We start from the raw sequence: 24,337 nt of genomic DNA on the forward strand, positions 1-24,337 counted from the left end.
GTTTAGCATCTTAAACTTTAAATCTTTCATTTAATGGATGGGCTTTACATGCTTAAAAAAATTCATTTTGAGAAATGGGAAAAAAGGATCACAAGAGACCCAGAATTTAGCCTCAAACAATCCACTCAACCTTGTCTGAGATTGTCTTCCATTTGATAGCTTATGCCCATCCTACTGCAGTACAAAGAACTTAGAAACTAACATGATGGATAAACTAGACAAGACATTCATATCTGATAATGTAGAGGAAAGACAGGAGCAATAACGTATTTTAATGATACTAAAAAGCTCAAAATAAATGATTAGTTTGTATTTTCGTAGTACCATTTATTTAATAAAACTTAAATAAAATATCGAAATGTTTATAATTCCAACTATTCAGCAATCTGTTAGGAGAATCTCTTAACCTACTATAACAAATTATGTCACTTCCCTTCTGTGGACCTCACCTCCCTCAACTGTAAAATAATGGAGAAGAAGCAGCTGGCATAAAACTTTGTTATCCATGCTGACATTGCTTAAAATATTACTTAATTTCTCCTTAAGTTAGTTTTAAAAATTAGAGTGGTTCATTTGAGCTCTATTTTTATACATTTGCTCCGTGAAAAAAAAAAAAGTTTGATATCATTACCTCAATTTGCATATGCACACTGGGCATGGGAATATTACATGAAAAATTGCTGTGAGGTCATACTAATGGCACAGACCATATGAAAAAAATATCGCTTTAAAATAGAACACAATAATAAAAAGACCTAAAATATATTAAGCATATGGTATATAGTAGGCTTAAAGTTCTTATAACAGTGCCTGGCATACCATGAGAGCTCAACTAAATCTTTAGCTGCTATTAATCCATTTAATGTTTACAACAATCTATTAGGTAGGTACCAGTATTATAGTAATTTACATTTATGCACTAATAGCAAACAGCAAGGCCATGTTACACTAGATCATAAGTTTAAAAGAGTCACAATTTTCTTAAAGGTAATTTAGTTCCCAGAAACAGTCTTCTGATACATAACCGTATATTACCTCTGTCTGTGGAAAGGGTGGGAAGTAAACTTCACTACTTGGAACAAAATACCATTTAACAAGAATTCCTCTACCCCACTAAGTAAAAATGCATATATAAATAAAACACAAGTTTTCACAGAAGCACTGTTAAACCTAGAGTATACTCAAATATATATATATATAAAGCAGGCTATGTCTATCATTTTCACTGTTGTCAGATAAAAATAATGAGTTTCAAAGATGGGTACTGACTTATTGAGACTGTGTTACAACTAAATCAGTCCCATACTTGCAACAAACTATGCAGTCCAATCACGTAAGTTAACCCTTCTATTTGGATCTATTGCTATTTGGGAAACTGACTCTGCAGGTAAATTGAGTATCTTTCCTAATTTGACATGAGAGACTGCCCTGTCTTCATTACATACCCTACACAGTTTTAAAATTTTCCCCTCTAAGAGACATATATCCAAGTTATAATCTATTCACATTATATTTATTGTGGACCAGGAAAAAATGAAATAATAACACATATCTCTACTGGCTTCTTGAAATATGTATATCAAAACACGAAACTTTAACATAAAGCCACTTCGTTTAGAATATAGTGGTATGATGCCTTTTAGTACTTACAAATATAATGGCAAAAAATAATGTATAAATAATCTTCCAAACTGCATGGAAGTAAAAATGAGATCTCGTTGCTGATTTCATTTTGAAAGTGTGTTCTGCAATTTCATAAATTAGTTCTTTTTAAGTAGTTTTCTATTTAATTCTAATTAGGTATTTTTAAGTAGTTTTATATTTCATTTAGACTGATGAGTAACCACAAAGTCAAAGATCTATAAGAATGAATGAAACCTACATATATTCTAATCTTTCCAAATATAATTTTCATAGCTGAAGAACAGAGTGAAAATAGGTGCCATAACCAAATGAATCAGACTCTCCAAAATAACATATGGAGTTTTAAACACGAAATCTTGTATAATGTTGTAAATTTTTGAAAAGTAAAGTTATTTGGAATTCATGGACCAAAAACGTATATTTCTTGGCAAAAAGACACTTGTTTAGATGTATCAGGGTGTCACTGTTCTCTTCCCACACCCCACTCCCAGTTTGTAAAAGGAAAATCAAAAGACACAGAAACTGGATTAGCCCTTGCAAGATTAATAGACACATCACTTCGAAGATAACCTATAGAAACCTTTTAAAGAACCTTAAACAATTAGAGATAGATAATGGAGGAAACGTGGTGAAACAGCAAACCATTTTGCAAGACTTCATAAAAGAATCACACTCATTTGATATTAGTTTGGTGGGGGTTTTTTTCATTAAATTTTTAATGGCCTTTCTCAATATCTCAGTTCATTCAAAGGGTCTGATTTTCTTTCTTTTCCTCCCTGTAGTCTTTCCCAGGGCACCCGGTTGAAGCCCAAGGCTAATTGGGACCCTCCTGCTTCAGCATCAAGGACAGAAATCGCTAAATCTCCAGGAGAAACGTACCCCTAACCACCGCCAGATGTCTAATTTTCAGACAAAGCAAGAAAAAGAAAAGATACCTGCCTTGCCAGCCATCTGTTTAAAAGTCCCCTCTCCTGTGGAACGCACGAGCAACTTTTCGGAGACACCGAACAACTCCAAGTCGCGCGCCGCCCTCGCAAATCGCAGAGAGGGCCGCGAGAAGGTGCGAACGCAGGTCACAGCCAGCGCCGCTTGGAGACAGACCCGCAGGTTTCAGCCCAGGCGCGCCCGGCGAAAGCTAACGCGCTCTCCCTACAAAGCGTCGATGACTCCAGGGATTTAAAAGAAAAAATACCCACAGACAGAACCAGCGGAGGGGCCCTGACCTCGCCCCAGTCGGGAAACGCCTTCCCTCCGCCACAGGCAGCGCTGAATGAAGCAGAGGAGGGCGGCGGCGAAGGCCCCGGGAGAAGGGAAGGGGGCATTCTGCAGTGTTTGGGGGCTGGGGAAAGAACATTTTCTCACCACTTGGGCTGTCGCTGGACCTCAGGCTCCTTCCACAGAGACACTGCAGCATATGCACTCCTTTCTTCAGAGAAAGCTCAAGAATCTTCATGGAGAAGCGCGTGTGTGGGGTTGGTCAACTCCCCGCCCACCTGCGCTAGTCGTCCAACCAACAGGCGGCCAGTCTTCGGAAGCCGGGTCCCGAGTCCATCGCGCGCGCCCAGGTGGAGGGGAGTTTGCACATGGAGCGGGAGGGAGCCCGGGCGCCGGCAGGGGGCGGGCTGGGACGCGGAAGTGCCGGTCCGCCGGGGGGCAGCCCTCCGAGAGCCCGAGGCGCCGCCACCCCTCGGTGGGCTCGAGCACGGCCCCTTGAGACCTTCCGGAGGCGGTGGCTGGTCTGAGGACGACGCGGAGGACGTCACTGCGGGTCGGTGCTTCCTTACAGGTGCCTTCTGGACCGGGGGCTTTGGCACCTCCCCTGCTCCCTGGTCCCTCGGTGCCGGACCTTGTGCCCTGGGAGCCCGACTACCTCGGTGTCCCAGCCGTCCCGGGCTTGGGGCGCTGAGAAGGCTGCACGGCTTCCAGCCCGGAAGGCAGCGGTCCCGCGGACTGCGCGCGGCCAAGGGCGACTCCGGCGTGGGAATCCGGCGGAAGGGAAGCACCCGCAGGGAGGGCTGGACCCCGGAGGCTGCAGAGCGTCAGAAGCGACTCTAGGGAACTAGGGGGTGGGGTAGGGAGGCGGGGACGTGGAATAAATAAAGCGTTTGGGTGCGGGCTATGAGAAGTCAGGTGTGCGTAGGCGTGGACCGAGTGCCGATGTGGGAGTCTGGGCACCTGGATTTTCTGGTCGGGGCTCTGTGTCCTTGGGTAAGTCATTTACCACCCTGGGCGTCTCCCCGTCAATCTGGGAGGGGAAGAGGGTGTGAGATAGAGGATTGGCAGCGGCGTGCTTGTTTGTCCTCGTGCCTTTCAGGCTCCTAGAAAAGCTTAGCACAGGTGCAGTGGGAAGCGGAGCTAGAAGGGACAGAGGGAAAGGAGGCAGGTGAGGCGGGAAATCTGAAGACAAAAGAGCGCTTCGCTTTGGCGCCAGTATTCTGGCAGGCTCTGCCTTTGCCAGCCCGCCCAGATGACCAAACAGCTTCTACATGAGTTTAAAGATCTCGATTTTTTTTTTTTCCCAACAGCCCCCTTGACTCTTTTTTCTTTCTTTCTTTCTTTTCCTGATTCCAACAATGCCCTTTTGGAAGTGCAGTGAGTAAGCATGGGAAGAATGCTGTCGAAGTGACAGGACGTAACCCTATGTGGAATCTCGGGGCAAGAGGTGACCTTAGGGGACACTTAATACAGCAAGTGGTTAAGAGCACAGACGCTAGAGACAAGCAGCCTAAGTTCAAATTCCTGCTAGGTGTGTGACCTTGAACAAATTACTTAACCTCTGTCCCTCAATTTTCTCATCTTTAAAAGAAAGTTAAAGATAGCATCTGTCTCATACACCCCCCTGAGAGTTAAGAAAACACTTGTTATAAAGTAAGTGCTAAAACAGTGTTTGCAATTATTATTATTTAGACCCCACCTGCAGGGTTGTGAATCATTTTCACTTTCCGATGAATGCCAGTGTTCATACCAGTGAATTTCTGCTTGAATAGTCCAGGTGACAGAGAACTCAGCAGCTCCCTAGGTAATTCATTGCACGAAAACTGTTAGGTTTTCCCTGAGGTTGAGCCAACAACTGACTTCACCTTTGTTCCATCCATTGTCCCAAGGCTGCCTAGCACTAACCGGTTAGCTCTTCCCTGCAAGGGAGTAAAAATGGTTTGCATCACACCTTTCCTCTTTCTCTTATATAGGCGAAAGATTCGCGGTTCCACTGGTTCCCTAACACTTGAAATGATGTTTGAAGTTGCCTGAAAGAAGTCTCTTCCTTTTTCCTCTCAGAGGTGATAGAAGGAAAACCAGAACACCTGGAGGGCCGCTTGAGCTTACGGCCACCACCTGGGTTCACACCCTGTTAGCTCCTTTCAAAGCCGAAGCTCCAGGAAAGGTCATTTGCGGTGATTACAAGATTCAAGAAGATATGCCCAGGCCTTTCTTTCTAGTCGCCTCTTAGTCCTGTTGTTCAGTGGTATCACAAGATATTTAAGCTCCAAGGTCCTTGAAGATCTTGCTAAAACCACTGCACTGACATCACCGCAGAAGTTATGCAGCCCCAGGGCAACCTGAGCCATGGTCTTCATCTTTCCTGTCTCTTTGAGAATTAGTGAGAAAATTGGCTCATCTGGGATCCTACCCGTAGAAATTCCCCACAGAGGGAGAGACAATTAGCAAAAGGAAAACATCTAAAAATAGTCCTTTGTGCTGCAGCGGAACACGGTTTTCCAGTAGAGCTCTCCTATTCTGGAACCCAATGCCTAGAGCTATTTCCTTACTTTGAGGAAAGTGCTATTCCTGGAAAAATAGCAAATCAACAGGACAATGCCATGGTTCCCTCGACGGCACTTGAGCAGAGTGAAAAGGTCCCTGTGTGATTTTAAAACACATATGACCTCCTGAGCATCAGTTTTTATATTTATCATAACCCTCTCTGCCTCCTGGCAAGGTTGTGGCAAGAGTTCAATTAGATAAAACATGTGGAAGTGCTTTGAAGATTTTAATTATCTTTGCAAGATAAGGTGTTATTACCAACTTCCCTGGGTTCTGGCTGTTAGACTGTTAAGGTCTAATACAGTGGCTCTGTTACTTGATTATAGGAAGCATTTATGTGTGAATCTTCTGACTCCACAACAGGATTGTAAACTTTTAGGAAAGACAACTCAGTACAATTAATATTCAAATGGTGTACTGTATTGTTTAAATGGCCATCACAGTGATTCTTATGACCAGCGAGGAAATGGATCATCACAGTACTTATAAAAACAAACCGAAGTATTACATTTATAGATTGTTTTGTTGTTGAGCTTTCAGATGAGTTCAGAGGGCACGTAACATTTTAATGCAAAATATTTTCTTACTGTATAGTATGGACATTTGATAATAGTAAGTTCGTACTTTGTAAGTATCTATCAGCGTAAGTTTCTACTTTGTAAGTAAGTATAAAAGGGACTTGATCAGTAGAATTGTATTACTTAGACAGTTTTTTATTTTTTAAAAAAGGTTCTTACACTTATCAGGATTTCAATGTTCATGCTTTTTAAAGCAACTCCTCATGTGATTGTCACCCACTTCCACAATTAGGCACATAGAGTACAGTCTTTCTGAAGTATCTTGAGCAATATATCAGAATTCGTTTTTACATGTATCATAACATCCCAAAAAAGACAAAACAAAAAAAAAAATAGGAGCACATGAAGGGTAAGAAAGTGATGTATTTTAGTTTGAACAAGAACATTCATCTTTTCTCCTTTCTGTGTATTTTCCCATAAGCCAAACTCAAAATTTTACTGGCAATAATATTTTTAATTTTAAATTCAAGATATATTATTGTTTTAATACCCAAATTTTAAATTATGTTATCTGTCTCTAATTGGGATTTTTAAAGGTAGCCATTCTTTCTGTTTTCTAATTGACATAAACATCTTGGACAAATTCTAGCAAGTTACTCACCAGTGTGGCTTCAAAATAAAATAAGTTAGCACTTTTTGAGAAGGATTAGGAATTATGATATATAATGATGGATGAACGTGTTTGAATTCCTAGTACCTAAATGTTTTCTTTTTAAAAATAATTACTAAGAGTTTGTAGAAATTAATAATTGTGTAAGGGAGTTTTGAGATATTTAAATTGTGACTTATCTAAGATATTTTAACACTAAACATAGGCATCTGTTCACTCTTGGCATCAGCTGTGCAATTAATCAGTGTATTTATCTGTTCAGAAGCAAATGTTGAATTGGTAACAACATATAAAGAATCGTGCCGGGTCGCAAAACTTTTAATGAGTATATCAATAGCAAAATGTCTGTTGAATTGATATTAAATTTATTTTCACAAAGAAACCAACATATAAACTAAAAGATGAAAATCAGTACGATATCTAACATGGTATTTTTGTTCCATGTTATGCACGTAGCCCGATGACTCTGAAAGGGCACAAAACCATGCCTGTAGCTCTCATCTTAGCAATACCTTCACATACGATCTTGATACTGTTTTTTAAAAAGCAAACATGTTATTTTAAAATTTCTCTTCTTCCTTTTGTTTTTTATTTCTTTTTCCTTCCTCTCCTGCCGACTCCTGTTCCTTTTCTTCCTCCTTCTGCTTCTCTTCCTCTTCTTCATCTTCATTATCTCCTTCTATTATTTTCCAAACTTTTTATCTTTAAATAAGTTTCCACTTATGCAAATGTTATAAAATAAGACTGAGAGTTCATACGTACTGTTTACCCAATTTCCCTAATGTTAATGACTTTCATAACCAGTGTACAGATATCAAATCCAGAGCATTTATACTGGTACCTTGTGATTAATTAAACTACAAACTTTATTCAGCTCTCACCAGCTCTTCCCCACCCTCATGTCCTTTTTCTGTATCAGATCCAACTAGGACCCATATTGCATTTGATTGTCATGTCACTTGAATCTCCTTCAATCTGTGATGGTCCCTCGGTCTCCCTGTCTTTCAGTACCTTGGCACTTCTAATAGGTATTGGTCAAATATTTTGCAGAATGTCTTTCAATTTGGATTTGTCCAATGTTTTCTAATGATTAGTCTAAGGTTATTCATTTGGCAAGAATGCCACAGAAGTGATGTTGTATCCTTCTTAGTATATCATTATGGCAGGGGGGAGGGTACATGATGTCAGTTAGTGATATTAACCTTGATTGCCTGGTTAAGGTTATGTCTACCAGATTTCCATACTGTAAAGTTACATTTTTTTTCATTTATAATTGATAAATATATTGAGGAAAAAACTTTGATGCTGTGCTAATGTCCTATTTTTCTCAAACTTTTATCCACTGATTCTAGCATCCGTTGACAAATCTTGCTTGCAACAATTACTGCTGTGCAGTTTGCCCAGCAGTGACTTTTGTATTTCCTTTATTCCGTCTAAAGTAATAGGAATTCTTCTGTAAGAGCTGTTCCTTCTCCTGAATTTATTTATGTATTCAGTTATTTATTTATATCAGTATGGCCTCAAGGATATTTATTCTAAGGATTATAATCCAATACTATCATTATTTATTTTGTGGCTAAAATTGTTCTGGCTTTAGCCATTGGGAGATCCTTCTGATTTGCTATTGTGTCCTTTTGACATACCCCAATTGTTTTTTAGCAGTTCCTTAATTTTTTGGCATCACGTAATGTTCCAAGTTTATTTTGTCCCCTCTACCCTAGCCCTGGAATCAACTGATTGCCAAATGAGTCTGGGTTCTTTCTTTGGAGAACAATATATAGCAACCAAGATCTGAGTGCTAAGTGTCCTCATTTTTATTGGGGTGTTATTGCTCTTAGGTCCTCTCAGCAGAGAGAGCTAGGAAATCTACGTACACATACACCTACATCATATTTATTTCTACATTTCTATCGGTATATCTTTTTAGATAGATACTGATATATCATGTAGAGCTAGAGATAGAGATAGATATCGTTAATACTTCAATCCTAAGTCAATACCACCAGGTTCATTTTATTTTTTGCCTTTTCCTTATTTGTAACTTCTTTCTGACAGTGAAAAACCTGACTTTCATTATTTATAATATATTCACTTATTTATTAAATCCTACTATACACTTAAGGTAGAGAATTGCTAACTGATACTCCTGTGAGAAACACTTATTACAAGAGTACAGTATTTATGTACACTTATTTTTGTCTTGAACTTTACAGTATCCAATCAAAATATTATTTTCTTTTGAAAGTGACTTAGGTTGCTGCTTTGCTTGCCCATCATCTTCAGTGTGGTTTGGTTACGCATTTGTAAACTTATATTCCATACACATTGATTTTAATTATTTAACTAAATTTAGTTAAGATTTTTTTTTATTTGGGTGCGTGAAACATTACTACGGTACTTAGAGTCAAAGCTTTACCAAAAAGTATAGCTCGATAATTGTTATTCCCTCATTATCCCTCCTGGCCAGTTCCTGTTCCTTCTTTTTTTCCACTTACTTCCCATGCACCGCCTATAGGTAACTGGTTTCTTTAGTTTATCTTGCCTGTGTTTCTTTTGTACAAATGCACACACACTCTTCTATGTAGTGGTCTTTTGATTGTTTCCAGTATTGTACTATTATAAACAATGCTGCAATAAGTAACCTTGTGGCAGCATTTTCATACTGTAGAAAACACTGCTAACCAATACTCCTGTGAGAAATACACTCTGTGTGCCTCCAGGGTAGCTTCCGAGAAAAAGAAATGCTGGGTGGAAAAGTATGTGTATAGATATTTATGCTAAGTATTGCTGAATTTCACTCCAGAAGGCTTGTATGAATTTAGATTCCTGCCAGCAATATATGATTGCCTATTTGCCCACAGCCTTACCAACATAATGTATTGTCCTACTTTTTCATTTATGTCAGTTTGATTATAATGTTTTAATTTGCATATCTCTAATTATGATTGAGTTTGAACATTTTGTCGTTTGTTTGAGAACTTTTTTCTTATCTTCAAATAGATACCTCCAGGATTTGCTGCTGCAGTTGGACATTTTCCATCTCTTCTAATAGCACTTTAACAAGTCGTCTTGAATAAACACGAGCTCGTTAGCCATAAGAAAACTTTAAAGATGAGTTATCTATTTCAAATGGAAGGAAAATGTTTTTAAATCATCATAGTAAAATATGAGCTGTTTATTTTGCAAAATAAGAGGTCAATCAGTTCAAGATAATAAATACTTACGAATGTCAAGGAAAAAAAGCAATCGCTCATTAGTCAAAACTCGTTACTAAAAGGGGGGCACAATATGAAGTGGATGTTTCCACCCTTTTCTCCTATCACCTGAACACGCCTCTGACCCTATAAATTACACACATTTCTTGAGACCTACCATAGAAGCCACAGCGATCTCTCTGGTAAACTTTCCCTCCTATCTCCCCGCATCCCCCAAAGCAGTCACAGCTTCCTCGTAGTTCCCACAGCACACTGCAGTTCCTCTATTATAGGATTTATTTTATTCAGCTTGCACATACATATTTTCCACCCAAGAGACTATGAGCCTTTTTGCCTCCAAATTTTGGTGTTCATGTTCATATCTTGTATGTTTGTGTATCTTGGTACCTAGAATATGTAAGAAATAATTTATTTAAATATTGATGAAATGAAAAAAATGGGGACTTTTACTTTGGGAGGCCGAGGTGGGCGGATCACGAGTTCAGGGGATCGAGACCATCCTGGCTAACACAGTGAAACCCCGTCTCTACTAAAAATACAAAAAATTAGCCGGGCGTGGTGGCGGGCGCCTGTAGTCCCAGCTACTCGGGAGGCTGAGGCAGGAGAATGGCGTGAACCCGGGAGGCGGAGCTTGCAGTGAGCCCAGATCGCACCACTGCACTCCGGCCTGGGTGACAGAGCGAGACTCCGTCTCAAAAAAAAAAAATAAAATAAAAAAAAAAAAAGGGGACTTTTTTGTGATTTTCCAATTGGGAAAAATATTTATAATTCTATATTACACTTAAAAACAATAGCCCAGAAAGAATTTAGAGTGAGGATATGAATTAGATAGAAGATATAACTTACTTTTAAACATTTGAAAAGTCATCAGATTCACACATGAGAGAAATACTAATTGTATCCAAAATAAAATATTAATACCATATAAGACTTCAAGGATAAAAATGTTTGATAACTTGGTGTACTAGAGAGAATATAAAGGAAATGAGAACCCTCATACATTCTTGGTAAAAGTAAGCATTAATGTCTTTATGGATAGCTATTTGTCTCTATCCTTCAAACTTTAAAAAGCCAATTCTCCCTTTGGCAACTTCTTATTTAGATATTTTAGATATAGTTGCATAAGTATACAACAGTGACAACTGCACAAAGTACTCAGTACAACATCGTTGATAACACTATTTGATAGTAGTGATACTAATCTATCAATAGGGAACTAACTTACCTTTGGTATATTCCCACAAAGTAATGTGCTACAATTTTTTTAAATATGAATAGATCTGTGAAATTTATTACTGAATTTAACAACCATATAAAAGAATATATATAGTTTGCCACAATTTGTGTAATCTAGAAAATAAGAATGTGCATACATTCATGTTTATAAACTCATGGACTCTTTCTGAAAAGGTACACAAGAAATTGGCATCCGTTGTAGTCTGAGGGAGAAAGATTAGGTAGCAGAACACAACAGAGAGGGAGACCTACTTTTGACTGCATTCCATTTTATACTTTAAAAATGTACCGTATGCATATTCTTCAAAATAAATAACATATTACAATAAAAATCAATTATATAAATTTTGCTTTGATTTTTAAAACATATTTATTACTAAGCTTAATTAAAATACAAAAATCCAGAATGTGAAGGAGACACACAGGGACTAGAAATGTTATTTCTAAGTTGCAATAGGGTATAGTCTTGATGCCTTGAGAATCAGAAGACCTAAGTGAACATCATACCTTCTCAGAGCCTAACAGTAGAATGTTGGTACCAGAAGGAGTTCAAGTATTGATGATCCTCATCCTCTAAGACGAAGGGATGCATGAGTAAATAAGAAATTTCCAAAGTGCCATAAATCTGAGCTGCTACTCTTATTTTACTTTTAAACTATATATTCATTTTTAAATGGGAAGTCTTACATTTAGGTGGCATTGGGAAAAATAGTTACTTCCATATGATTGTTATAAACCATGTTTGATTCCCATATGCCCTTCTGGAATTTCAACAATCTTGAGTATTAAAGACACCAAAACAGTAATAAAGAGCCCTACCCAAGTCTGGTAATAAAGATTCACCCAACCTCTTTTAGCTTTCATATTATCCAAGCTCTCCAAATAAAACTTTCATCAAATTTTATAAGATACTATTAAGTCCACCTGTTAAATGAATCAAAAAATATTCATTTCTATTCACTGCACATTTAGCGAGTGCATATTTTGTTTAAATATAACCCTGCCCTCAGTGGACTCAGTATCTCATAGGGATGGAAATAATAGATAGCTATACAAACAATGTTGACATGGATAGAGAAATGTGAAGCCTGTAGGGATAGCACAGATGAGAAGAGTGATTGTGATTGCCGAGGAGGGATGCAAACCATCTAAAACCACATAGCAGTATCATGACATTTGTAAAGAAGAGGTTCTTCCAAAATGCAGATAGGAAAAGGATATGTATATGTGGAATGACTTCATTTGGGGTTTTAGGGAATAAAATTTTAACGTAAGTCAACCCATGGTAGACATTTATTTTCTAACTCCATCCTTTAACAGAAAAAAAAAAAAAATACAAAAAAGGGACAGTGACTTCTAAAGTCACCTGGCCCCCAGCAGCAGGGCTGCAACTAAGTGGCTCAGAACCCCTGCCCCCTTCCTAGTGCAATATTCTCTAAAAGATACTATGATGCTGCCCCTGGTTTTCATAGCATCAGAATCAAACTTACTTGATAATATGCATAGAAATGATTTCAGGGCATTTTTCCTTTCCCTGGAAATTGAATTTTCTCTGTAAATTGTCTGCTTTTTAGAAGCAGAAGGCAGCCATTCATTTAAAGATCTGACCAATAAAAATAAGCATTGCCTTTACAGTAAACTCTGAGGTTTCTATTAGTGTTAACTTTCAGAAAAGGGCATAGGAAAGAGTCTAAACTTATGACTTAGGCTAACTTTCCTGATGGCAAGCTTTTAACTATCCTAATATAAGTGGTTGTGGTGCAATGGTCAGAGTAGAAAAAGGAGGAGAAAAAGGGTTAACTGGAGATGTTCATTAGGTTCCATATCGAAGGCTTATTGGACATGCGGTAATTTGGAGAATGAATATTTTAGCCCCTTTAAGGTGATTGTTATGCACACAAATATATTCACAAGTATACATATGTATATATCTTCGTGCCTGTGCAGAACACAGGTTAAGGCCAAAGTTGCCACTCTCACGTACCAGGCAAGAGCCACATGTGGAATTTTGAAATCTCTGTGCATTATTTTTCTATCCTCTCTTTCTTCCCTTCCACAAACATACAAACATCTTAAAGAAGAGGCTATGTACTACCTTCACTTCAGCATTTCTTTTCTTTATTAAACCCACTGAGTGCTGCCTCTTGCTTGCACAATCTCACCAAAGTTCTTTTTATAAAATCACCATCATCAGGCTATTCCAAATACAATGGACACATTTTGTCCTAATGCTACAAAGATGCAGTAAGTATATGTGTTGAAATTATTGATCACTGTATTTCAAGAAACTCTTCCTCATCTTCAGAAACACCATTTTTCTCGCGGTTTTCCTTCTACTTCTCTATTAACATCATAGTTCTCTTTCTGCCATCCTCTAAGTGTTACTATTCACCAAGCTTCAATCTCTTCTCCATTTTTACTGTTACTAGACATCTTCTTACACGTTAAAATTCTTACACTGTTGATAACTCCTGGATCTGTGTCTGCTAACAAGATACCTACATAGATTTAATCATCCATTTCCAAGTTTCCCTGGAAATCTCTACTAAAGGATCCACAGGTATTTCAAAAAAAAAAAAAAAAAACCATAACTACAACTGGACACATATCTTTCTCTCTAAACTTCTTGAACTCCATATTTTAATGAGCAACTACATCTAACTATCCAGTTTCCAAATTCAAAGCCTTGTGAGCCATCCTAGACTGTTCTTGCCAACTTATCTGCAATCAGAGAGTATTATAGATGCTATTTGTTTAACATCTCTAACATCCATCACTTTATTCTTGCCTTCCTTCAGGCCCTGATCACGTCTTCCCTAATTACTACAACATATTTACAAAAATATTCCAACTGCCTTCAATTTAGCCTCTGTACTGCCAAAATAATCACCGCAAAACTTAAGTCCCTAAAGAATGTGGCTCTTCAGAAACTTTTCATAGTATTGAAGATTAAGTCGACAATTTAAGTTTGGTACATAAAACCTACAATGATTTGCTTGTCTTCTTTTATCTCTGTATATGAACTTAACTCCATCCATGTCCTTGAGTCTCACTGTTTTTTTGTTTTTTTGAGTCGGAGTCTCACTCTGTTGCCAGGCTGGAGTGCAGTGGCACCGCCTTGGCTCTCTGCAACCTCCACCTTCCAGGTTCAAGTGATGCTCCTGCCTCAGCCTCCTGAGTAGCTGGGACTACAGGCATGCGCCACCACGCCCAGCTAATTTTTGTATTTTTAGTAGAGATGGGTTTCACCATGTTGGCCAGGATGGTCTTGATTTCTTGACTTCGTGATACGTCTGCTTCAGCCTCCCAAAGTGCTGGGATTACAGGCATGAGCCACCGTGCCTGGCCTGAGTCACACTTTCATGTTCATGTCTACATCTTTTTGCACATAGTTCACTTGCTTAGACTATCCTGCTTTCTTTCTTCTTCCAGTGAGTTCATACCAACCCTTCAAAAATTGGATTCATTATCACCTCTGTCAATAAACCTTCCCTGGCTGGATTAGGTGCCCTTTGGAGCTTACCTGCGCATATTTCTTAGGATAGAACTTTCACACTATAATCTCTGATTTCCAAAAAGCCAAAGTACTTCTTGAAAATTTAGCCAAATAGTCATGCAAACTAATATATTATTACAACTATAACAGCTGCAAAAAGGAGAAGTACATGATTTTATAGTGTCTAAAGAGGTGGTAGAAGTGTTGATTTAGCCAGAGGAATCAGGAAACGCTGAGGCACTTATCACATCATAGTTTGTGTCACAATTAGTTGGGCACATGCTTATATACAGTTCCTCACTTCAAGCTTATAAACACACGCATACACACACACACACACACACACACACACACACACAGTCACTTTTGTTCCCTTTCGTGGTAAGTCATAAAAGTCATTCATCATGAAATATTACAATTTCTGCCTTTCCCAATATACAGATGCTACTCAAAACATAGGAAACGGTCAATAAATATCTGCTGAATTGAATTGAAAACTCTACCCGAGTTGCAGAATAGTTATATGATTCTGTTGCTTTAGAGTTAACCATATGGTTCAACTGAAGATAAAGCCTTAATCAAATTTATTATAACCTTACATTTCAGTTACAACAAAAGCAGTATGCGTCATGCCTTCTGTCTTTCCTAAAAATCAATGACACACCTACCACATGGTTTCAAGTATGATAAAAATAAAGGAGGTCTTGAAAAAATCCAAAAGAAATGCAAGCCAGGAGAAAAGGAGCCTTTGGAACCCTTAAACTGATGCTACGACTTGAATGTGTCCTCAAAATTTCATGTGTTAGAAACTCAATCCCCAAACACATCTTGATAAAATTTGGAGGTGGGGCCTTTGGGAGGTAATTAGGATTAGATAACATCATCAGAGTGGGGCCCTCACGACAGGACTGGTGGCTTTATAAGAAGAGGAAGAGAGACCTGAGCTAGCACACACTTGCCTTCTGCTATGATATGACACAGCAAAAAGGCCCTCACCAGATGCTAGCAGCCTTCCCTGCCTCCAGGACTGCGAAAATTAAATGTATTTTTCTTTATAAATTACACAGTCTGTGGTATTCTAACAACAGAAAATAAACTAAGATGATGACTAGTTTAGGATAAAGATCCTGGAAGACCAACAGACAAAGACCTGGGAGAAGAGGTTCATAGTATTAGTCTGAAAGGTTGTATACTTCCAGATTTTGCCGTTGTTTCCATTTCTAGTTTTATAGGTTAATTAAAAAATAATGAAAAATGGAAGGATCAGAAAGATCTGTTTTCTATGGTCTCATGCAAGTGTATATTGTAAGTATTCAATATGTAAATATGAAAATCACTGCAATAATGCTTCTAGGAGCCAGCACTAAATAACCATCTTCAGCATCCTGGGCTTATATAAATAATCCATTTAGACTGAACTGTTATTTTCATTTTTATTTTTTTATTTGTACATATTTATGGATGTATTAGTCCATTTTCATGCTGCTGATAAAGACATGCCAGAGACTGAGCAATTTAAAAAAGAAAGAGGTTTAATGGACTTATAGTTCCACGTGGCTGGAGAGGCCTTACAATCATGGTGGAAGGTGAAAGGCATATCTCACATGGCAGCAGACAAGAGAAGAGAGCTTATGCAGGGAAACTCCCCCTTATATAATCATCAAATCTGATGAGACTTATTCACTATCAGGAGAATAGCACAGGAAAGACCCACCCCCGTTATTCAACTCCAGGCTGAACACCACGTTGAAGCTACCAAGGCTTGAGTCTTACACCCTCTGAAGTCATGGCCAGAGCTGTACATTGGCCCCTTTCAGACACAGCTGGAGTGGCTGGGACACAGGGCACCAAGTTCCTAGGCTGCACATAGCATAGGGACCCTGGGCCCCACTCACAAAACCATGTTTTCCTCCTAGTCCTCTAGGCCTGAGATGGGAAGGGGTGCCATGAAGACCTCTAACATTCCCTGGAGACATTTTTTCCATTGTCTTGGGGAACAGTATTCAGCTACTCATTACTTATGCAAATGTATGCAGTCGGCTGGAATTTCTCCTCAGAAAATGGGATTTTCTTTTCTATCGCATTGTCAGGCTGCAAATTTTCCCAACTTTTATGCTCTCTTTCACTTATAAAACTGAATGCCTTTGACGGCACCCAAGTCACATCTTGAATGCTTTGCTGCTTAGAAATTTCTTCTGCCAGATACCCTAAATCATCTCTCTAAAATTCAAAGTTCAACAAATCTCTAGGGCAGAGGCAAAATGCCACCAGTCTCTTTGCTAACACATAACAAGAGTCAGCTTTGCTCCAGTTCCTCACAATTTCCTCATCTCCATCTGAGACCACCTCAGCCTGGATTTCATTGTCCATATCATTATCAGCATTTTGGTCAAAGCCATTTGACAAGTCTCTAGGGAGTTCCAAACTGTCCCACATTTTCCTGTCTTCTTCTGAGCCCTCCAAATTGTTCCAACCTCTGCCTGTTACCCAGTTCCAAAGTTGCTTCCACATTTTAGGGTATCTTTTCAGCAGCACCCCACTCTACTGGTATCAATTTACTGTATTAGTCCATTTGTATGCTGCTGATAAAAACATACTGGAGACTGGGCAATTCACAAAAGAAAGAGGTTTAGTGGACTTACGGTTCCACCTGGCTGGGGAGGCATCACAATCAAGGCAGAAGGTGAAAGGCACATCTCACATGGTGGCAGACAAGGGAAGAGAGCTTGTGCAGGGAAACTCCCCTCTTATATCATCATCAGATCTTGTGAGATTTATTCACTATCTCAAGAACAGCACAGGAAAGACCCACCCTCATGATTCAACTACTTCCCATGGGGTCCCTCCCACAACATATGGGAATTCAAGATGAGATTTGGGTGGGGTCACAGCCAAACCATATCAATGAGGTGCATGAGAAATGTTGTTACACATATCTAATGTGTAGCAATTAAGGGAAGGTATCTAAAATGTCTGTCACCTGAGGATAATACAGTTTTGTCAAGCATAGCCATCCTATTCTGCTACCAACCATTACATTTATTCCTCTTATTGGATTGTATGTTTGTACCCTTAACCCACTTCTGTTCATCCTTCTCTCTCCATCCTGTTTTTTTTTAAAATTTGACATCTACATTCTCTTTTAATCCACTTTCTCTCACTTGGTGGAGCTTAGTGTTTAGAGGTTGAGCTTTGAAATCAAACCGGACCTAGGATTACCTCTCAACTCTCACATTTACTGGATGAGATGACTGCTCCTTCTTTCAGTGGTTTTTATGTGTACAATAGAGTGAGTATTCATACTTCCTTAGAATTGTTGTCAGAATTAGGCCGGGCGCGGTGGCTCACGCTTGTAATCCCAGCACTTTGGGAGGCCGAGGCGGGCAGATCACGAGGTCAGGAGATCAAGACCACGCTGAAACCCCGTCTCTACTAAAAATACAAAAAATTAGCCAGGCATGGTGGCGGGCGCCTGTAGTCTCAGCTACCAGAGAGGCTGAGGCAGGAGAATGGCCTGACCCCAGGAGGCGGAGTTTGCAGTGAGCCGAGATTGCACCACTGCACTCCAGCCTGGGTGACAGAGCGAGACTCCATCTCAAAAAAAATAAAAATAAAAAAAAAATAAATAAATAAAGAATTTTTGTCAGAATTAATTGAGATAGAATATCTTAATATGGTGCCTGCCAGATCGTAGGTCCTTAATAAATTGTGGTAATGATATGGTGGAGAAGTTTATTGACATTTATGACTTTTGGGAAACTCTACCAGTAATAATCCTTTTCATCCTTTCATCCTTGAAGATTTATTCAACAACAGCAATATCGCTTATTTGTTATTTGAGATTATTTTAATAATTTCTCTTCTGTATCTATAAAATATTTAAGAATTGTCTTTGTTTGAAGGAAAAATCTAAGAAAATTGGATTTTTAGTAGAAAGCTTTTGAAGGATTTTGCTTCATCAAAATTCTATAAGAAGTGAATACTAATGGCCATGGGGTTTTTTCTGAGGTGATGAAAGTGTTCTGGAATTAGAGTGGTGATGGTTGCATAGCCTTATACATATACTAAGAACCACTGAACTGTACACATTAAAAGGGTAAATCTTATGGTATCTGAATTGCATTTTAATTTTTTTTTTTAGATAGAGTCTTGGTCTGTCACCCAGGCTGGAGTGCAATGGAGCAATCTCAGCTCACTGCAACCTCCACCTACCGGGTTTGAGCAATTCTTCTGCCTCAGCCTCCCGCGTAGCTGGGATTACAGGCATATGCCACCATGCCCAGCTAATTTTTGTATTTTTAGTAGAGACAGCTTTTCACCATGTTGGCCAGGCTGGTCTCGAACTGACTTCAGGTGATGCACACACCTCGGCCTCTCAAAGAGCTGGGATTACAGGCTTGAGACACCGCACCCAGCCCTGCAGTTTAATGTTTTAAAACTATAAGAAAAATATTGGACAGCAAGATAGTTTACAGCTGCACACGTTATTAGAGTGGTGATTTTTTTTCTTTCCTGTTTTCATTTCAGTTGTCCACTCCACGTTGTAGAGATTATGATCAGTTTGGTTGTCAAAGTCTTAGATGACATCATAAGAAACACTTGAGAGCTATGCATTGCTGAGTTCAAGTCCCAGCTCTGTGTTAATGGACACATTTCTTAACTTTAATTTCATTTTCCCCATTTGCAAAACAAAGCTAATAATCTGCCTTGAGGTTTGTTGTGGCAAAAAGAAAAAAGAAAGAAAGAAAAGGAAATGCTTAACATAGAGATTAGCACGTAGTGGACTCCCCATTTACCGAAGATCTTCTTCAAAAGGACTAGTACATTCCAAAAAAAGAGGTTTGGGTATTTTTTTTCTTTTTTTCCAGTCAGAACCTATTATGAAACACCCACTGGTCGTCCCTATTTTTTAAATTTATAATTATTTTAAAGCAAATGAAAATACTTTTCTTAAAGGTGAAATTTAAAACTTAAAGTTATTAACAACATTTTGGGTTGTTATATTTTGAAAGGAAGGTATGTGAAGATAAAATTTGGAAAATCAACCCCCTCCTTTAATTTTCTACCACATGCTTGATGCTGTCACTGACACCTCGAGTTGAGGAATATAAGTAGCTTTTGCTTAGGAGGTGTTAGTCTGATGGCAGCTTATTTGGATAGTGCTTTTTTGTTTGTTAGTTGTTTTTAGTCCATGGTCTTACCTAGACACTCAGCATTAGACCTACATTCTGGATTAGCATATACTAAAATCCAGTTTCATTCTTCTACATGTAGCTTGCTAGTTTTCCCAGCAACATTTATTTAATAGGGTGTCCTTTCCCCAGTTTATGTATTTGTATGCTTTGTTAAAGATCAATTAGCTATAAGTATTTGGCTTTATTTCTGGGTTTTCTATTCTGTTCCATTGGTCTACATGCCTATTTTTATACTAGTACCATGCTGTTTTAATAACTATAGTCTTATAGTATAATTTGAAGTTGGGTAAGGTGATGCCTCCAGATTTGTTGTTTTTGCTTAGTATTGCTTTGGCTGTGTGGGCTCTTTTTTGGTTCCATATCAATTTTAGTATTTTTTTTTTCTAGCTCTGTGAAGAATGCTGATGACCTTTCGATGGGGATTGAACTGAATCGGTAGATTGCTTTGAGCAGTATGGTCATTTTCACTATATTGATTCTTCCCATTTATGAGCATGGGTTGTCTTTCCATTTCTTTGTGTCATCTATGATTTCTTTCAGCATTGTTTTGTAGTTTTCCTTGCAGAGATCTTACACCTACTTAAGTATATTACTAAGTATTTTTTTATTTTATTTTTTGTAGCTGTTTTAAAAGCAATTGAGTTCTTGATTTGATTCTCAACTTTGTCTTTGTTGGTGTATAGCAGTGCTACTGATTTGTGAACATTGATTTTGTGCCAAACTTTTGATTCTTGTTCTTAAAGGCAGAGTTTAAAGACTCACTATGAGTGACACACATACACTGTACACACAACAATGACAATAACATTTTTAATTTCTCAATTTTCTTAACCAAATCAGAAACAAATTTTCTGGAATTTGCCTTCAGGTATTTTTAGCAAGGAACATGACCAAATATGAAATAAATTACTATTTCTTATGGTTTTTTGCTTATTTTTTTCTTCTATGAGACAATTCTTGTATTTTTAATGCACAATCATTTGGGGACATCAAACTCTGACCATATTTATGTGGCATGACACTTAGCAAGCTGCAGACATGATCTGAAATTGTTTTCTCTAAACTTATTTCTCCTACACACCATCACAAGAAAACAAATGATGGATGTAAATATCTATTTTCAAAAGGCATTTCATCTGACACCATCTTTACTAAGAGTTTTTGTAATTGTATGGAGAAAAAATTTAAAATAGCGTGTGCTCAGGGATTCAACCAATTTTAATAAAAAATGGTTGAATACTTCACTTCTTCTTCAAAAGTGTATAATGGTTCCTTACAATCTAAAGTCAAATGACCACAATCTGTAACTTGGTGTGTTCAAGAACTGGCACAATCTTCACCTAGCTTTCTGGACATAGTTTCTACAATATCACTTCCCCCATAATTACTTCAAGTCTACAATCCCATACCAGAAACAGCTGGGGCCAAGTGAGTTTTGTAATTCAGGTTTTTGGGGAACAAGGAGGTATTTTTTTAAAGTAATACAGTTAATGTATAAAATATTAGCAAAATCCATGTATGTTGAGGCTGCACCTATAATGAAATACATTGATAGTTCTGCAGTAAAATCTATAAATATTCTCATAGGTGGGATAAATAAAGACTATAAATAGCCTCCGGTCAATTCAGGTCAGTCTGTACCTTAAGGAAAAACAACAACACACACAATGGTTTTCAGAGCTTCTTGAATTTAGCAATTAAAGACAGTAAAATGTAAGCCTGCGCTTGCTTTACTTGGACATAGACTTTTGAACTTTTGAGCCTTTGTTCATTTTCTTTCCTTAGCCAAAACTGTCCTCTATGTCTCTTCTAGTTTATTAAAGTTTGTCGTGGGCCAGTCCAAACATCAGAAGCAACCCCATTTTCCTCTGTTGTCTGCATGCATATCTCTCTCCATAGGCTAGAAAGTCCATAGGGAATAGTTCTGTGTCTGATTTGCATTGCATACTGTGATTCCTGGCAGTGTATTTTTCCTCAAAAGAATATAAAAATTGGATGAAGCAAGCCTGCTTGAAAACATAAATGTCGACAAAACAAACCCAAAGCATTCAGTGTCCTATCTCTATTCCTCTTTATAAATGGAATTTTATAAGATGACAGGGTTTTTTTTCATATCAGTTGGGTAATGTGCCGATGTCTTGACAAGTTTCAAGGGTGGCACATCTCACACATACATGTGAACACCCAATCATCCTGCTTATGAACTACAAAAGGATCAGGTTTGGTTGTTTAAAAAAGGTAATTTTACTCAGAATCTATTTTTTATGGTCAAATATTTTCTAGTGATTCTAAGAAAAAAGTATAAGCAGTATAGCTGCTAGCTTTCCATTACAGTTCAACACACTGAGTAAACTTCAAAGAAGCCGGTTTTAGGTTACTGTAGTGCTCAGGCAATGTGAGATTTTAAAAAATTAACTTACTCATATATTACACTTCTGATTTTTCTAATCATTTAATCATATTTCTATCACTATCACTTCCAGAAGCAAAACCAGATTGTAAGCTCCTTATTTTTATTTTTATTTTTTAGATGGAGTCTCACTCTGTCACCCAGGATGGAGTACAGTGGTATGATCTTGCCTCACTGCAACCTCTGCCTCCTGGGTTCAAGAGATTCTCATGTCTCAGCCTCCCAAGTAGCTGGGACTACAGGCTCATGCCACCACACCTAATTTTTGTATTTTTAGAAAAGATGGGGTTTTGTGATGTTGGCCAGAGTGGTACCGAACTCCTGACCTCAAGAGATCTCCCTGCCTTGGCCTCCCAAAGTGCTGGGATTACAGGCATGAGCCACCATGCTCTTTAGTCTATTAAAAATGTATCTTTTTATTTGATATTCTTTGCAGTGCTCTTTGTAGACAATTAAGAGTGGCTGATAATTCATATGACTGAATAATACTAATTTTGAATAAAATCATTTTAAAATTACCGATTTTAGAACTATTTAATAATAATAATAAGATAACTATTTTTCTAATATTGGAGATTTGGGGACATTCCTCCAAATAGAAATACCACCTTACTATTGTAAGTTTCAGTGGATACTTTGATTTTAAGTCTAACCTTTACCTTACACAATTTAAGATCTTATATTTTATTTCTAAGATTTAGTAGACTGTCATATGAAGTGATATTCCTGACTGCTTTTGTAATAAAATCATTATTAGGATATGTTATAAAATGAAACAAATAAGAAATGAATAAAATTCTTCCTATAGGTAAAAGCAGAAATAGTATATAAGGTGTGTTTTGGCTATGGCAGGGGATTTGAAGAACAATGCTGAATAATATCTAGATCACAAAATCAACTATAATAAGCTAGAAATAGGTTTTTCATATTTGGTACTAGCCTCCGTATGAAGTAGCTATCCTAATATGCAGTACTGTATAACATCTTTTTAGCCATCCATCCACCCAATCTTTCATCCATATATCTATAGGGAAAAAAATTCTACTTAAAATAAAACTCCCTTCTTAGGAAGACAGTTCAGTTAAGGGAGAATAGGTCTTCTTTCTTCAGCAAAGCATCTTGGTAGATCAGAACACGCACAGAGCAGTCGGAGAGAAATTTGGGAGTAAGACTGGAGGAAATGCAATTAATCTGCAGAACAATGTGAGAAGAATTTGGAGGGACTAAGGAAAACCAAAAACCATGGTAGGAGGCTGGAGTCTGAGGTATAGAAATAGCCGAGACTTTTTCAGAGAACAAGGCTAGCTGTACAGTCTCTAAAATGAAATAATTTGACAGAAGCAGAACTCAGAGCCAGAGGAGGCCTCGAAAATATAAACTCACACTGAAAATTTGCATACAACTTGGTGGTGCTTGGGGTGGGCAATACTGAATTCTAAAATTCATAGAATGGAGCTTAAACCAATCTTAGCTGGGTCTTAATTGGTACAATGAATTTAGCTATATCCGAGATACATAAACATACATATGCACGTATTCATATGAAGCAAGTGTTCTAGAGCTCATTTATTCAATAACCCCAAATATCTGCCACATAGATACAAACCTGAAAGAAGATGCAAAGAAGGGACAAAAGAAAGACATCTAACCACCTACAAATGCTGTCATAAAATTGCAGCAATAAATTTTACATAGCTTGTAGGGTTACATTATGTCCTAATACAATATGTATTTGCATTTTTTAAAATCCTATTTACTTTTTTACGTATTATTCTACACGACTATTTCACCACGCTCAACAGTCTAGAACTACAACCCACACACCAAATCCAGCAAACTGACTGTTTTTGAAAATAAAGTTCCATTGGAACACAGCCATAACCATTTGTTTCCGTGTTGTCTATGACTGTTTCAGGCTACAACCTGAGTCGAGTGGTTGTGACAAAGGCTATATGGTCCATAAAGCCTAAAATATTTACTATCTGGCTCTTAGCAGAAAAGGACTGCTAACCTCTCATCAAGAAGCAAAAGTTGAAATAGACAGATTTAAAAACATATGGTGAGAAATAACTATTTTATGGCAAAAAAGTAAGCAAACAACAAACCAACAAATATCATGCCCTCCGAAGTCACAATACATGGTGCCATCACGTGTGAAGACAAATAACACCAGACAGCCTAACAAGTTGTT

At 38.0% G+C, this 24,337-nt stretch overlaps 1 protein-coding gene and 1 non-coding gene across 2 annotated transcripts in view; both read right to left on the reverse strand.

The window, feature by feature from the left end:
* FGF12 (fibroblast growth factor 12) overlaps positions 1–24,337 on the reverse strand; it is a 599,372-nt gene that overhangs the window by 383,300 nt on the left and 191,735 nt on the right. The window lies entirely within an intron of this gene.
* Positions 21,849–21,952, reverse strand: LOC115837428. Its single transcript, XR_004032470.1, has one exon. It is a non-coding gene; the product is annotated as a small nucleolar RNA U13 (small nucleolar RNA).

This window comes from Nomascus leucogenys, chromosome 11 (assembly GCF_006542625.1).
Source record: "Nomascus leucogenys isolate Asia chromosome 11, Asia_NLE_v1, whole genome shotgun sequence".
NCBI lineage: Eukaryota > Metazoa > Chordata > Mammalia > Primates > Hylobatidae > Nomascus > Nomascus leucogenys.